The sequence below is a fragment of the Xiphophorus maculatus genome, chromosome 5 (assembly GCF_002775205.1).
Source record: "Xiphophorus maculatus strain JP 163 A chromosome 5, X_maculatus-5.0-male, whole genome shotgun sequence".
Taxonomy (NCBI): Eukaryota; Metazoa; Chordata; class Actinopteri; order Cyprinodontiformes; family Poeciliidae; genus Xiphophorus; species Xiphophorus maculatus.
The window spans coordinates 3041696-3056557 of record NC_036447.1 but is presented as its reverse complement, the minus strand read 5'-3'; positions in this window follow the sequence as shown (position 1 = coordinate 3056557).

The window sequence follows — 14862 nt, the reverse complement described above, 5'->3', positions numbered from 1 at the left end:
TGAGAAATAAAAATGTATTTAATCCGGTCTCTAGCCTTCTATTCCTGACTATTAACACCGTCATCGACCATTTTCTATGTTAAAATTCTTCTTAAAATGTGTGTCATCTTTCTTTCTAAATCTCAACTGTTTTTAAAGATCTGAAATTATAAATAAAGCTGTAGAAATTATATTAAATGGAGGGTTAAATAAGAGAACATATAATATCTATGAAAGCTTATGCATATTTACTCTGCAGATAGAAAACTTTTAACAGTTGGTGAATATATAATCGGTTTTGAATTTGCCCGTGATATTGGATTAAATGTACTTATAAAAATATTTGTTGTGAATTTGTGCTATAAATGACTTTCATTTAGATCAAAGCCTTTACGTGGCCCAGTTAAAGTCCAGATGTAAATCCTGTTTAGAATCAGTGTCCAGCCTGAAACACGTGTTCAGATGTTCTTTATCCAGTATGACAGAACTTGATGCTACTTTGCAAAAACAATGGGCAAAAAAAAAAATCAGTTGAGGCGAACTGGCGACCCCCATGGAATACGTGTAATTATTTCACTCTATCTTTAATTATTTCAGAATTGGGTGACATAATCACAGGCATTTTTAAACGAATTTATTTTTCTTAAGGACGTTTGATTATTTAAAAACATAGTGAAAACATAAAGCTACTAGTTAAAATAACAGCAGAACATGCAAATTGGAGAGTAGTAGAAGAAGAAAGTGGGAAAAAAATTTTTTTCGTATTATAGACGCGTTGTAGAGTGACGTCATGCATGCAAGATCCCGTCCCCGTAACTCTGCTGGAAGGCAAAAAGCTGCTCACCAAGGATGACTAGCATTGGTTTTAGGTGTTAAGCTTAGTATGTGTGATGTATAAAAGAAAAAGGGACGTAGTGCTTTGATAATTCTCAACACCACGACAACCAGATAACAAGGATCAGGAAAAAGTTTTAATAAAAAAAATGAGGGAGAGGGAAATAGGACAGTTATGCTAACTGGACTTTAACAACCACAACATGTAGACCTGCTGTGGAATTCGTTATGTTTCAGTTAAAAAGCATTGTAGGAGCTATTTCTCCATTATTTTCAGTTAAAGTTTAGAATGTAGATTATTTAGTTTATTTTTTTTGTTTTATAGTTGATTTATAATTAGAATGTTTATTTTGTTTCTAAATAAGTTTTTGGTTAGTAATTCACTTAATTAGTTAATTGATTTCAGTTTGGGAAGTGGGTGTGTTTCACAGTATAAATACGTAGAGTTTAGATGAGTCTTTAGGCACATGGGTGGTCATATGGTTTTTTACCTGTCCGTCTGTCATCAGTCAGTGTTATCAGTGAGAACAGGTGCAGGAGTTAGGATAGGTTTATCCGAAGCCTGTAACTTGTTTTAGCAAAAGATTGAATAAAAGTAAACTAAGAGCATTTTGACTGTTTGACCTTTGTTGTACTGCGTAAACCAGAACCCATGATGCCCAGTATTGACTGTTTGAGTTTATTTCATTTTGTTTTGACCACTTTTTGAGATTTGAATTTTTTGATTTTGGAATTAAGTTTTCGGGACAAATAGTCAATACACTTCAAGTAAAAAACCCGACCTTGGCATTTTTTGATACGATAGCAAGTAAGAAAGACGATCCTGGAGTTTAATCAACCGTCTCAAATTGGCGGATGGCTCCGTAAAGTTTGGAGGAACCACTTCCTTTGTTCTCTGGACGCCAAAAGCTGGAGGAAGCGGCCACGCCCACAAGCCATGAAGGTGCTTCACCTCCAAGCTCTAAACCCTCACGTCTTTCTTCAGTGACAGCGGTATGTACAATGATTGCTAATGCTGTAAAGGAAAACGGCCAAACGACAGGAGTTTGATGATAGCGATCAACGTTACCGTACAAGTTTGTCAACATGATGAATTAAAGACTGAGTTAAAGCGCTGCACCTTTACGCACAGCCAGTGACTTTTAAAGAAAAAAGGAAAGTTATAGACAAAACTGCAAGCAGTTCAAAGTGTTTGGCTAAAATGTCTGATGTATTGAAAGCACAGTCAACCAAGAGTGATTCGGAGATTTCATCTAAACGAAGTATTAAAATGACTGAGAAAGGCTTGATGTCTTATATAAAAATGTGCCAAGATAAAAGAATTGCTAAATTGAAGCAAGCAAGACGAATAATGGACGATTTAAATATTTTGATGGAGTCAAATGATAAAGCTGACTCAGTGAATTCTCTTCTTGCTACATTTATTCAATGTTCTCAGGATGCAGAGGCGTCTCATAAAAACTTAACAAGTTTGCCACTCCCCTCTGATGAACTCATGAAACAAAACGAACATTTCCAGAATAAAATGAGTTCTTACCACGAGTTTACTGAGCTTGTCAGGGGTTGGTTATGTGAACGGGAGACGCCCTTTGTGCAGCCCAGTGCAGATGATTACGATCAAGACAAGAATGATGTTGATAACGCAATTAATCCTGAAGACAGCGCTTCCAATGTGCGCTCTGTAAAGTCTAAGTCAGGCTCTCAGGTGTCCCGTGTCTCTTCTACATCTTCGTCTCGCATTAAGGCGGAGGCCGAGAGAGCGGCGCTGCTGGAGCGCGCCGCAGGACTCAAAAAGAAACATCAGTTGGAAGCGCAGGAGGAAAAGCTAAAACAAGAAAAAGAGCAACTAGAACTTGAGACTGAGTTAGCGGCTGCTAACGCGAAACTTCGTGTGTTGGAAATAAATTCACATTGTGGCTCAAAATGTTCTGATGGCATGAATTCGTATATTGAAAAGCGCAATTCCAACTTAGCGCTTGATCCTTGTGCCAAAGTATTCGTTCCAGAGAGAAATATGGACGATTTTAAAATGTCTTCTGCCATCGCTGAGAAACCAGTTGTTAGGCTGAAACAAAAGCCACCAATTCAAAGTGTTGATAAGCCACAAAGTGTCTGTGATGAATTAACTGTTCAACTAGATCAACAAGTCAGTATTATTGACATCATGCAGCGGCAAAATGACATCACTGCCATGTTGGTTCAGCAAAACCAAAACTCTGTCTTGCCACCAAGAAACATCCCTGTTTTCGATGGTGATCCTCTTCAATATGGATCATTTATAAGAGCGTTTGAGAACAGCGTGGAGGCCAAAACGTCTAATTTGAGTGACTGTTTGCACTTTTTAGAACAATACACTAGGGGGCAGCCTAGAGACCTTGTGCATAGTTGCCAGCATTTGCCATCAGAACTGGGCTATCCTAGAGCTAAAAGTCTTCTTTCTGAACATTTTGGAAACGAATATAAAATTGCGCAGGCCTACATGGACAAAATTAACAACTGGCCAGCTATTAAAAATGAGGACATTAAATCACTGCAAGCATTTTCTCTGTTTCTTAAGGGATGCTCAAATTTAACAGAATATGTTACTCATTTGAAAGAATTGGACTTGCCATCAAATATGAGGAGCATAATCCTAAAGCTTCCCTATAAAATGAGAGAGAGCTGGAGAAATGTAGCCTGTGACCTGCAGGAACACAGGGGTCAGAGGGCATTATTCATTGATTTGGTTGTTTTTATTGAAAAACAAGTTAAAGTTGTATCTGATCCACTGTTTGGTAACATTATAGATCTTCAACAGCTCAACTCTAAAAACACCCACAGCAGCTTTATCAAACAGAAGAAAAGGGGGAATAGTTTTGCTACAAATGTTCTTGCAGTAAAAAATGAAGATCCATCTGAAAATAAGAACAAGTCCTCAAAGGGTTATAGCTGTTTGTATTGTCTCCTAAGTAATCATACAATTGACAAATGCTTTAAGTTTAAAGACAAGTCACATAAAGATAAAGTGAACTTTATTAAGGAAAAGGGAATGTGTTTTGGCTGCTTAAAGGTGGGTCACATAAGCAGAGAATGCAGAGGTCGCTTGGTCTGTTCTGTTTGTCACCAGCAGCATCCCAGTGTCCTGCACATCGACAAGGAGAGTACAGAGGTTTTCTCCAGACATCCACAGAATCCTCCAAGTACCACCTCCACAATGACTCAGACCTGTGGTCATGTCAGGGTCTGTGATGAAGATAACTCAAACCTTTCTATTGTTGCAGTTCAAGTCAGGAGTCCAAAAACCAACATCACTGTGCAGACATATGCATTTTTGGACCCAGGAAGCACAGGAACATTCTGCACTGAAAGTTTGGCCCGGAAGCTGCAACTGAAAGGTAAAAGAACAAGCATTCAACTGCAAACAATGGGACACAAAGATATTGTGAGTACAAACATCATCTCTGGACTTCAAGTGGCAGCACTTGATAGAAATGATTTCATTGACCTTCCAGATGTCATGACACAGAAACTAATGCCTGTTTCAAAGCAAAATGTTCCACAACAGGAGGACATCGACAAGTGGCCATACCTGCAAAGCATCAAGCTCCACGACATAGATGCTGATGTAGATCTGCTCATTGGCACAGACGCACCTAAAGTAATGGAGCCATGGGAGCTGATCAACAGTCAGGAGGAAGGCCCATATGCAGTTTGGACCCGAGTTGGATGGGTCATCAATGGTCCACTCCGGAGTGAAAGGAACAAAACAGGCTATCATAGTTTCACTGTAAACAAGATTTCTGTTAAACATCTGGAAACAATGTTGATTGAACAATACAATCATGATTTCAATGAAAAAACATCCCAAGAGCAAGTTGAAATGTCTAGAGAAGACATCAAGTTCATGAATATCATGAATAATTCGGCACAATTAAAAAATGGACACTATTGTATTGATTTGCCTTTTAAATCTGAAAGTTCCGTCTTGCCTATTAATCGTTGTGTTGCAGAACAACGTCTTCTGAGCCTGAAAAGAAAGTTTAACATGAACAGCACCTTTAAGAAAGATTACATTGCATTTATGAATAACATGCTATGTAATGGATATGCTGAAATTGTACCTGATGATCAATTAATGGGCAATGAGGGCAAGGTGTGGTACATACCCCACCACGGTGTTTATCACCCCCGAAAAGGCAAATTAAGAGTTGTTTTTGACTGTGCCGCAACATTCAAGGGAATCTCACTGAACTGCCAGCTGCTACAAGGACCTGATCTGACTAACTCAGTTGTGGGAGTTCTTCTGCGTTTCAGACAAGAGCCAATAGCAGTTATGGCAGATATTCAAGCTATGTTCCACCAGGTTCATGTTCCAGAGAAACACAGAGACTGTCTTCGCTTCCTCTGGTGGCCCAATGGTGACACATCGCAAGTTCCACAGGAATATCGGATGACAGTACATCTGTTTGGAGCAGTGTCCTCCCCAAGCTGTGCAAATTATGCATTAAGAAGAACAGCAGAAGATAATGCTCAGCAGTTTCCAGCTGAAGTGGTCAGTACAATCAAGCATAATTTTTATGTGGATGACTGCTTAAAATCTTTGCCTACAGAAGAGGAAGCAATAAAGTTTGTTCAAGATTTGACATCTCTTTGCAATAAAGGAGGATTTAAGCTCTCAAAGTGGCTCAGTAACAGTCCCGCCGTTCTGCAACTGGTTTCGGGCAACACCAAAGCAAAAGAAATGTTAGAAATGGATTTGGAGCTTCCAATGGAACGTGCACTTGGATTGCAGTGGTGCATTCAAAGTGACTCCTTTAAATTTAAAGCTTCCCTTCCAGAACGGTCTCGCACAAGAAGAGGAATACTGTCAGTGAGCTCTGCAGGAGAAACTTGGGCTGGGATGATGCAGTTCACCATCATTTTTCCAAACAATGGACCGACTGGCTGGACGACCTGAAGAGGATCTCAAAGTTTGAAGAAAGGCCAGAGTCGCTCCCCTCAAGCAGACAACCATCCCTCGACTGGAGCTCACTGCAGCCGTCCTTGCTGTACGACTGGACCAACTGCTTCATAGAGAACTGCATCTTCTCTGTGAAAATGTAATTCTGGAGGCATCTGCAGACTAAAGACATTCTTATTCTTTCTACTCTATCCTATTCTATTCTTTCTTTTTTCTCTTGCAGGTTCGTCATTATGGAAATGAAGGACAAAGAAGAATTTATGTCTTTGCATTAATGTAGGACAATATTGAGGTTGTTAGAATAGCTCCTTTAATTAGAGATTTAATTGTGATTTAATGCACAATTAGGGGCTGGAGTGTAGGAGCTATTTCTCCATTATTTTCAGTTAAAGTTTAGAATGTAGATTATTTAGTTTATTTTTTTTGTTTTATAGTTGATTTATAATTAGAATGTTTATTTTGTTTCTAAATAAGTTTTTGGTTAGTAATTCACTTAATTAGTTAATTGATTTCAGTTTGGGAAGTGGGTGTGTTTCACAGTATAAATACGTAGAGTTTAGATGAGTCTTTAGGCACATGGGTGGTCATATGGTTTTTTACCTGTCCGTCTGTCATCAGTCAGTGTTATCAGTGAGAACAGGTGCAGGAGTTAGGATAGGTTTATCCGAAGCCTGTAACTTGTTTTAGCAAAAGATTGAATAAAAGTAAACTAAGAGCATTTTGACTGTTTGACCTTTGTTGTACTGCGTAAACCAGAACCCATGATGCCCAGTATTGACTGTTTGAGTTTATTTCATTTTGTTTTGACCACTTTTTGAGATTTGAATTTTTTGATTTTGGAATTAAGTTTTCGGGACAAATAGTCAATACAAGCATAAAAAAGGCAACCCACACACCAACTCTGACAGATCATCAGTAGAGCAGGTGTTTAAATTAGCTAATCAACCACCGCTGTGTTAGATTAGCTAATAGTAGCGGTAGCTAACCTACCACAACGATCACTTACTAATAATTGCAAAATAAACATCAAACCTAAAAACAAACTATAACAGACTGAATGTTCTGTTCTTTACACAGGAAATGTTTGCGTGTTTTGTGGTGTTGAATCTTGATACATTAGTGGAGCTGTTGTCAGTCGATTGCTATGGCAATGGGTTTGTGTGTAGCATAGCCAACTCAGAGGTTGAGAAAAATTAATACGAGGGATGTGCTGTGGTGGCTCAGGGGTTGGGCGCGACCCACATGTGGAGGCCTTGGTCCTCGGCGCGGCTGTCGCGGGTTCGATTTCCGGCCCGGCGGCATTTCCGCATGTCTTCCCCTTCTCACAAAATTTCCAGATATAATCAGTAACATGCTGCGTGTCTAGATCTAGATTTAGCTAAGAAACGGAAACAGGCTCCAGGTAAGAAAGTGTCTACACATCCCATTTAAAGCGATTCTTTAAGTGCTTTTCACCCTAATTGAGTCAAAGTTTAACAAACAAAAGGTTTTATGAAAGTCTTTGCAGTGCATTTTGGACCCTTTCCATTGAAATTATGATAATTGTTTTGACATTTTCAAAGACTTTCATAAAACCTTTTGAATGTTGCAAAGAGACAACACACGTGACATGACTCAATTTTTTCTACACATTTCAGGTCATGCTCATATTTAATGGGCCATTCATATTTTTGCCTCCCTGCATGTGGGAGAGGTCTTGGCTGCTCACAGGCTCCAGCAGCCTCCCTCTGTCATGCGTGGAGAGGCTTCAGCTGCCATTGTGCTGTTTGAAACGGGATGGGTGTGCCCGTCTCTTGGATTAAAGCAGGAGAATGGACCCAGAAACAGACAGGTTCCACTGCCTCTGCCCACTGATACGCCTTCGCATCGGGCCGGGGAAGACGCTCTGTAATGACGCAGCATCTGCAGCGTTACGAATAAAATGAATAAAACTCTTTGATTTGAGCTTGAAAAGACCGAGCAAATGAAATACCTTTTTTTTTTTTCATTTATTCTGATTTTCCCTCCTGGCTTTATTAATTTGTTTGTGTATCAGCTTTTTGTTTGGAACACCATTTGAATGGACTGATGGATTTGCACACCAAATGTTGTCCCATTGCGCTGTTTTGCATGCTGTGCGGCTTGGCCTCAGCCTGGCACCATTTGTCATCAAAGCCTTTCTCACTGGCTCTCGCTCACATTTAAAAAAGCCTTTCATAAGCCAGACATCTATGAATAATAGATAGATTATCTGTTTAAATTGTAACTGGTCTGGTGATGTCGACCAATAACTTCCATTTTTGTATTTTTTTTTATTTCAGATCACCAATAACATTATTTTGTCAACGTCAAAGCAAATCTGTCAGCCAGAACATTTACTCTTGAGATTTTTCATACTTAGTGATGATAAAATGACAAATTTTATTGGCCATTTATGTGATAGACCAAAATTATGTGGGACATAATTTTAAACTGGGAGAAATTTGGGTGGTTTAGCATATAGAAAGAAATGTTGTTGATTTTCCAGTCCTTTTTCCAGATTATTCATTCATTTATAAAGATCACAGTTTCAAAGTAAATATTAAGTTATCAAGCTAAATATTTAGTTTGTGAATAAATGTTCACAAACTAAATATTTAGTTATGAAGATGAATATTTAGATTGTGAACTAAATATTTAGACCCAAACTAAATATTTAGTTAGGAAACTAAATAGTTAGCAAACTTTACAAATTAGTTTACAAAGTCAAAATGTATTTCTTAAAGTTAAAAACTTAGTTAGCCAACTAAATATAGCAAACTAAATATTTAGTTTCAAGCTATTTATTTAGTTTGCAAGTTTTACAAACTATTTACTTTGAAGGTAAATATTTTTTTGGCAATATTTACATACTAAATATTTTTGTTTGAAGCTAAACATTGGATTTGACAAGCTTAATATTTAGTTAAATAACTAAATATTTCAAAGGAGATATTTAGTTAGCAAGCTAAATGTTTCAATATGCAAATTCACCTTTAAATAAACATAAGTGGACTACGTCATATAACCAAAATAAAACCTGTGGCCTCTGAACGTCTTTACTTTTACTTTTGAATCGCTTCCTGTCGTCTCTTTATCGTTTATTTTCCTGTTCCTGTACAGCATTTGATCTTAAGGTAAAAATAAAACGGCTTTAAAGGCAAAACAGACATTTACCAACAGATCTACAGCAACAGTGACTGCGTCAGCATTGAAGGATTCAGTCTCACCAGCTGGAGTTTATCTAGAAGTTCTCAATACTCAGCTTTTATTTTGATAGTCCAGTGATGTTTATCGGCAAGTGAATTTGCATATTAGCTAAAAATTGTTCTCTGAACAAGATAAATATTTGATTTACAAAATAAATAGCTCAGTGCTAAATTGTTAGCTTGCTCATTATTTGTGGAGCTAAATATTTAGCTTGCTAACTAAATATTTAAAATGGAGGTAGATGTTTATCAAACCTGAGGTTCTCGAATGCCTCAGTTTTAGCTCAATGTTTTTACGCCTTCCATTGTCACATTGGTTTTGATTAAAATACTGTAACATTTGTTTTGTAAATACATGAATATCGCCTCCAGGTTTATTGTAGAAACAAGGTTGGTGTTTTTATTGGGTAACAAAGGGCAACAAATAGAGCCGCAAGAGAAACAATGAAGTATGTAGAACCACAGTAACCAGGCTGGTCCTGGTCATGAAAGTAGGTTTATAGGCTGTGTGAGGAGATTGTTTACTTAGTGTAGTGTTAATAATCTGTGCACTGTGTCTTTCTTCAGGGCCTTGTTCCTGTAGGACAGGGGAGTCAAATGCATTTTCATTTTGGTTCTTATCAAGATAATAAATGTTTTAGAGGGCTGGTTGTGCCAGAACATTTTGTTAAAAGTCATGAACAAACTTAAAATATTGGTAAATATTCAATAAGTACTTTTTAAAATTAGACCATTTTGAACATCTTTCTCAAATATTTTGCGATTGTTTTGTGATTTTTTTGCAATTAAAAACAGTTTTTGGTGCCAACTTATAGATATATTGCAATATTTCTGTTACAATATTTGCACTGGGGCGTGCCGTGGTGGCGGAGGGGTTAGCGCGACCCACATTCAGAGGCAACGTAGCCTTGTCGTGGGTTCGACTCCCGGACCCGACGACGTTTACCGCATGTCCTTCCCCCTTTCCTGTCAGCCTACTTTGAAAAAGGGACACTAGAGCCCACAAAAAGACCCCTTGCGGGGCGATTGAAAAAAAACAAAAAAACAATATTTGCACTGATGTCTGACGATAAATTAGAATTTATTTCACGCAAGACTGAGGCAGCAGTTTAGTAGAAGTAACAAATGCTGCCACCCACAGGTGGGAGTTAGCATCACTTAAACCCAATGTTTTCACAAGTTTTGCCACAAAAAAAGCAATAAATCTGCAGTTATGCATTTGTCTAAAAAAAGTTAAGATCTGTTGATTTTGCATGAATTTCTGGAATTGCGAAGTGGAGGGACTGATTGACATAATTTGCCAGTAAACAGATAAACACTGCTTTGATCAGATTAATAAAATATTTACACACTTATCGTTTTATATTAGCACTACCCTGTGAAAACACAAAATCTTGCCAAATATTTTGTCTCATTTCTTGTGCAAATGTCTATGCATGCAAAAAAAGACAAAACTAACGTACAAGCAACTTTTCACAATGATATAGGAGCTTGTTTTAAGTCAGTAATTCCTTAGTATTGATAAAAGAACTAGTTATAGTTCCACTAGCAGATCATTGCACTTATAACATGGGAAAATGTTTTGTTATAAGTGAAATAATCTTCCAGTGGATCTAGTACTTTATCAACATCAAGGTGTTATTGACTGAGAAGAAGCTCCTATATTGCTGAAGAGTTACTTATAAGTTAGTTTTGTCTTTTGTCAAGTGAACTAGATTAGATTTTGTGTTTTTGCAGTGTTCATATGGAGAAGAGAATAACATACAGAAGGCAGACGATTACACAGACAAGAGATTGAAAACATAAAAATGTAAAGACTGTTCACAAAAGTCCCAAACTCGAGTCCCTCTCTCTAGTAAATAATATGATGTTATTCCATCCTGCCTGGCTAAATATAATTTAAAAATTTAAATAACTATTACTCTGCTCTCCTAAATTTCATAAATATTTCTTAAAACATTCCTTAATTTTTAACATTATTGCTGCCTGTTTGGAACCCAGAGACCCTCATGGTTCCACTAATAACCCGATTTGGTACCTCATCATCGCTAACAATACACATTTCTTTTCAGCTTCGCCTCCGTCTTCCCGTCTTCGCTTCGGCCTCAGAGCTGCCTGACCTGTCTTACCGCCTCGTTTGTCATCTCCAATCACTTGCTCTTTGAGCGCCTCTGACAGACAGGGGTATTAGCTGCCTCGCTCTGGTGTTGAGAGCCCGGCTTCCCGGCTGAATAGAGAAACTATGTATGAACACCACACAAAAACATGTAGCGGCACACAATGGCACGCTCCCACAACCAGCTGCTCCTCAGTCGGTGTCACTATGAGGGATCTGCAGTTCTGCTGGTATGTTTTATTTCTGCTGAAACTTTAGTTTCTCAGCATGTAGATTTGCTTTTAAAGATTAGCTGTTCAAACATTTATTGTTTATTTTGCAAATTGCACAAAAATAGCTGCGCTTCCATTGCAAATGTGAGCAAAACTTTGTCAATGTACAGCTAACGTTGAAAACCCCCCCCACAATTTGCAGTTGTGGTGTTTCCATTAAATAAGAAATGCAATTAAAATCTCATGTGTGCAAGTTTTGTCTTGCAATAAGTCATTAAAAAAACATGCTGTACCGTCATCCTCCAACTACTTCCTGTCATCGTCTTCTTTGTGGTTTGCACCAGTGGACACATCCGGCGTTGATCATGTGACTTGTGTGATGCAACAAAATTGTTTCCATTACAGTTTTGTGAAATTACTCAATTTCACAAGGGCCAAAACCCCACCTCATCCGAGCACCAAAACTCTTTAGTTTTATTGAAATTGGTGTGTTTCTATTAAGAATATTTATTTTCGAAATGTCAAATTGCGCAATTTTACAGATACAGATTTGCAGTGCAATTAATTAACTCTGGAGGCTTCATCACATTTTATTGCTTCAAACAAGACCAAAATAACTGGAAGAAGTATAAAATTAATTTTCTTAAATTGTTTATTATAGGAACAGGCTTTCTAAAACAATCCAGCCCTGTGTTAAAAAGTAATTGTCCTATTTTTTGACCCACCTTTGCTTGAATTGAGCCACATTGAAGAGTTTCATCAGTCAGAATGAAATCCAGTTCCTGAAGCAGCAAACAAATCCCACAGCATCACACTCCCACCACCGTGTTTAAATATTGCCGTGTTGTTATTGTTGTTTGCACATTGTCAAAAGCTCTTCCTGATCATCAAGACAAATGTGAGTCTTTGAGTCTTCTTAAACCGCCTGCTCACACTGAGCCAGGTTCTGGTTCTGCTGGAGGTTTCTTCCTGTTGAAGGAGAGTTTTTCCTCTCCACTGTCACTACATGCATGCTCAGTATGAGGAATTACTGTAAAGTCAACAATGCAGTGCAATTGGTTGTCTGCTGTCACTATGTCCAGGAGTGAATGCTGCAAGTCAATGACTCAGTGCAATCTGAATAAATACCTGAGTTTATCCACAGTTTGATAACTAGGATTAATTGGATTGTTTGGGTCATCAAATTGAAACTTTTTTCAATTCAATGATGACACTTGTGAATTGATGTTATGTAAATCGACTGAATGCATGGAAAGTGGAATACAAAGACATTGAGGTGTGCCTCTGAAAGAGGGAAAGGTTAGTCTGATCTTTTTGTGTCTGTGGAGCCACAATTAACACACAAAAGAAATGTAGGTTAGATGAGGCAGTCTGTGGACACGCCAAGACAAAGGATTCAAAGTGAGAGAGAAACACTAAAACAAGCTAAACGATGTGTCTTCAAAGAGAAACATATTCTGGTCCAGCACTTTCTGGCAAAATAACTAATTCAAGCAGATCTTTAAGCCGTTCAGTGATTTATAAACTAACATCAGTATTTTAAAGTCTGTCCTTTGAGCTACAGGGAGCCAGTGGAAGGACTGTAGTTCTGGGGTGATGTTCTCTATCTTCCTGGTTTTAGTAAAAACACCAACACCAGCGTTTTGGATCTAATTGTTTAGGCCGACCTGTGAAGATAATGTTGCAGTAAACAATGCAACTAAAAATAAACACATGGATGAGGTTCTCCAGAACTTGCTGGGACATTAGTCCTTTAATCGTGGAAATGTTCCTCAGATGATAGGAGGCCGATTTTGTAACTGTCTTTATGTGACTGAAGGTTCAGGTCAGAGTTCATCACTACGCCCAGATTTCAGGCCTGATCTCTAGTTTATACCTTTGCTGATTCCTTATTGTTCCTCTTTAGGTTCAAAGATTATAACTTCAGTATAATTTTTTATAAAAGTTTGATGTGAAGCAAAGGTTTCACATCTTTACAGCAACATTTGTCAGAGAGCTAAAGAAAAGTAGCAGGGCTTGTTTTTTACCTCATGCATCCTGCAGAAGTTGTTCATGGCACTGCAAAGCAGAACCAGTCTGAATGCTCTTTATTCTGTGGGTGGACCCAGAGTTTGATCCTTTGAGCAGCCTTGGTGACGGTGTGCAGCATGCCTGCTGCGACTGGTGTGGGTGTTCTGCGGTCTGCTGCAGTCTGGGGGTTTACCAGCACAGAGATGCAGCGTGCCATTCATGCATTAAGAGCTGCTGCTGATTTAAGTGTCAGAAGTGATGGAGTGGCTGCCTGCGCTGCCAGTTTCAGCTTGCCACTGCTGGCCAGCTGAGCTGCGGACCGGGCGCGCAGCATTGCTTCCCCTTCCTTCACATGTAAACTGAACGTATCACTGAAGCCAACTTATGCAGATGGGCCAGTCTGACTGGATTTGAAACACCTTCAGAAGATGCATTAAAAACAGCGGTCGTAGAGCATGCGGCTCTTAGCGCAGTGTCTGTAAGTCAGAGCGGCGCATCCAGCAGGCCACCCACCAGGAAGGAGCATCTGAGGAATGCTTTTTACTGGATTGCTTTTCTCATCTCCCTCTCGCTCTTTGTCGTCATCCTCCACAGACTTGCAGAGTTTGGCGCTTTAAATCTTATATTAGATGCAGGAGTGTGTGTGCAGCCAGGTTGGTGTGCTTTGTTTGCTTGGAGGCAGATTTTCCCCATGAGCTTTGACCACCAGGGTTGTGGCGCTGAGTCAGACGCTGCTGCTTTGACCTTCTTGTTGACAGACAGTTCAGGGAAAAAAAAATCACTTTGCTCTGTTGTTTTTCTGAGATTATTTCTCTACTGTTTAAGAAAATGCTAATCTATTGCTAGCAACATCCATGCATAACTTAATTCAATGTGTTACAGTAAAAACAAGAAACAGATAGAATTGATCAAATCTAAGGGTCACATGAAGAGAAACATTAAACATTAAAATGTAAAAAGTAACTATAATAACCTATAATGTAATCTTTGATTTTTATGTGAAGGTGCAGATAAATGTAATGTTTTCAGTCCTGATTTTTGCACATCTCAGGTCGAAAAAACACAATTTCACAATTGCAGTGTTTCCATCAAATAAGAAATTACATTAAAATCAGTTGTGAATAAGTTTGTTCATGCAATAAAGTAAAAATCATCAGTAAAAAATATTGCAGCGATGGATATAAACATTGACACTTTTTATCAAAAAAGATTTTTCTCAAAATTGGCGTTTCCATTAAGCAAATATATTTTCGTAATTTCAGTTTATGGTTAATGGAAGCGCGTAAGTTCCTGTGGTGCCATTTTGAAGGTAAGAATCTAAACAGTTTGTGTCCAGGATGTGTGGGGTCTGCAGAGATGTTAGCTGTCCCTTTCTGGACCCTAGAGCTGTCCTGGGTGATTGTTCGTTGCAGGCAACCCACCCAATGATGGATGAACACAGAACAGACTGAATAATGTCTGTGTTGAAGATGACCAGCAGCTCATTTGATAGGTTGTACTTCTGAAGGATGTTAAGTTTCTGCTGCACCTTCATGAAGCGCTGGTGTGTTCACACATAACTAACTA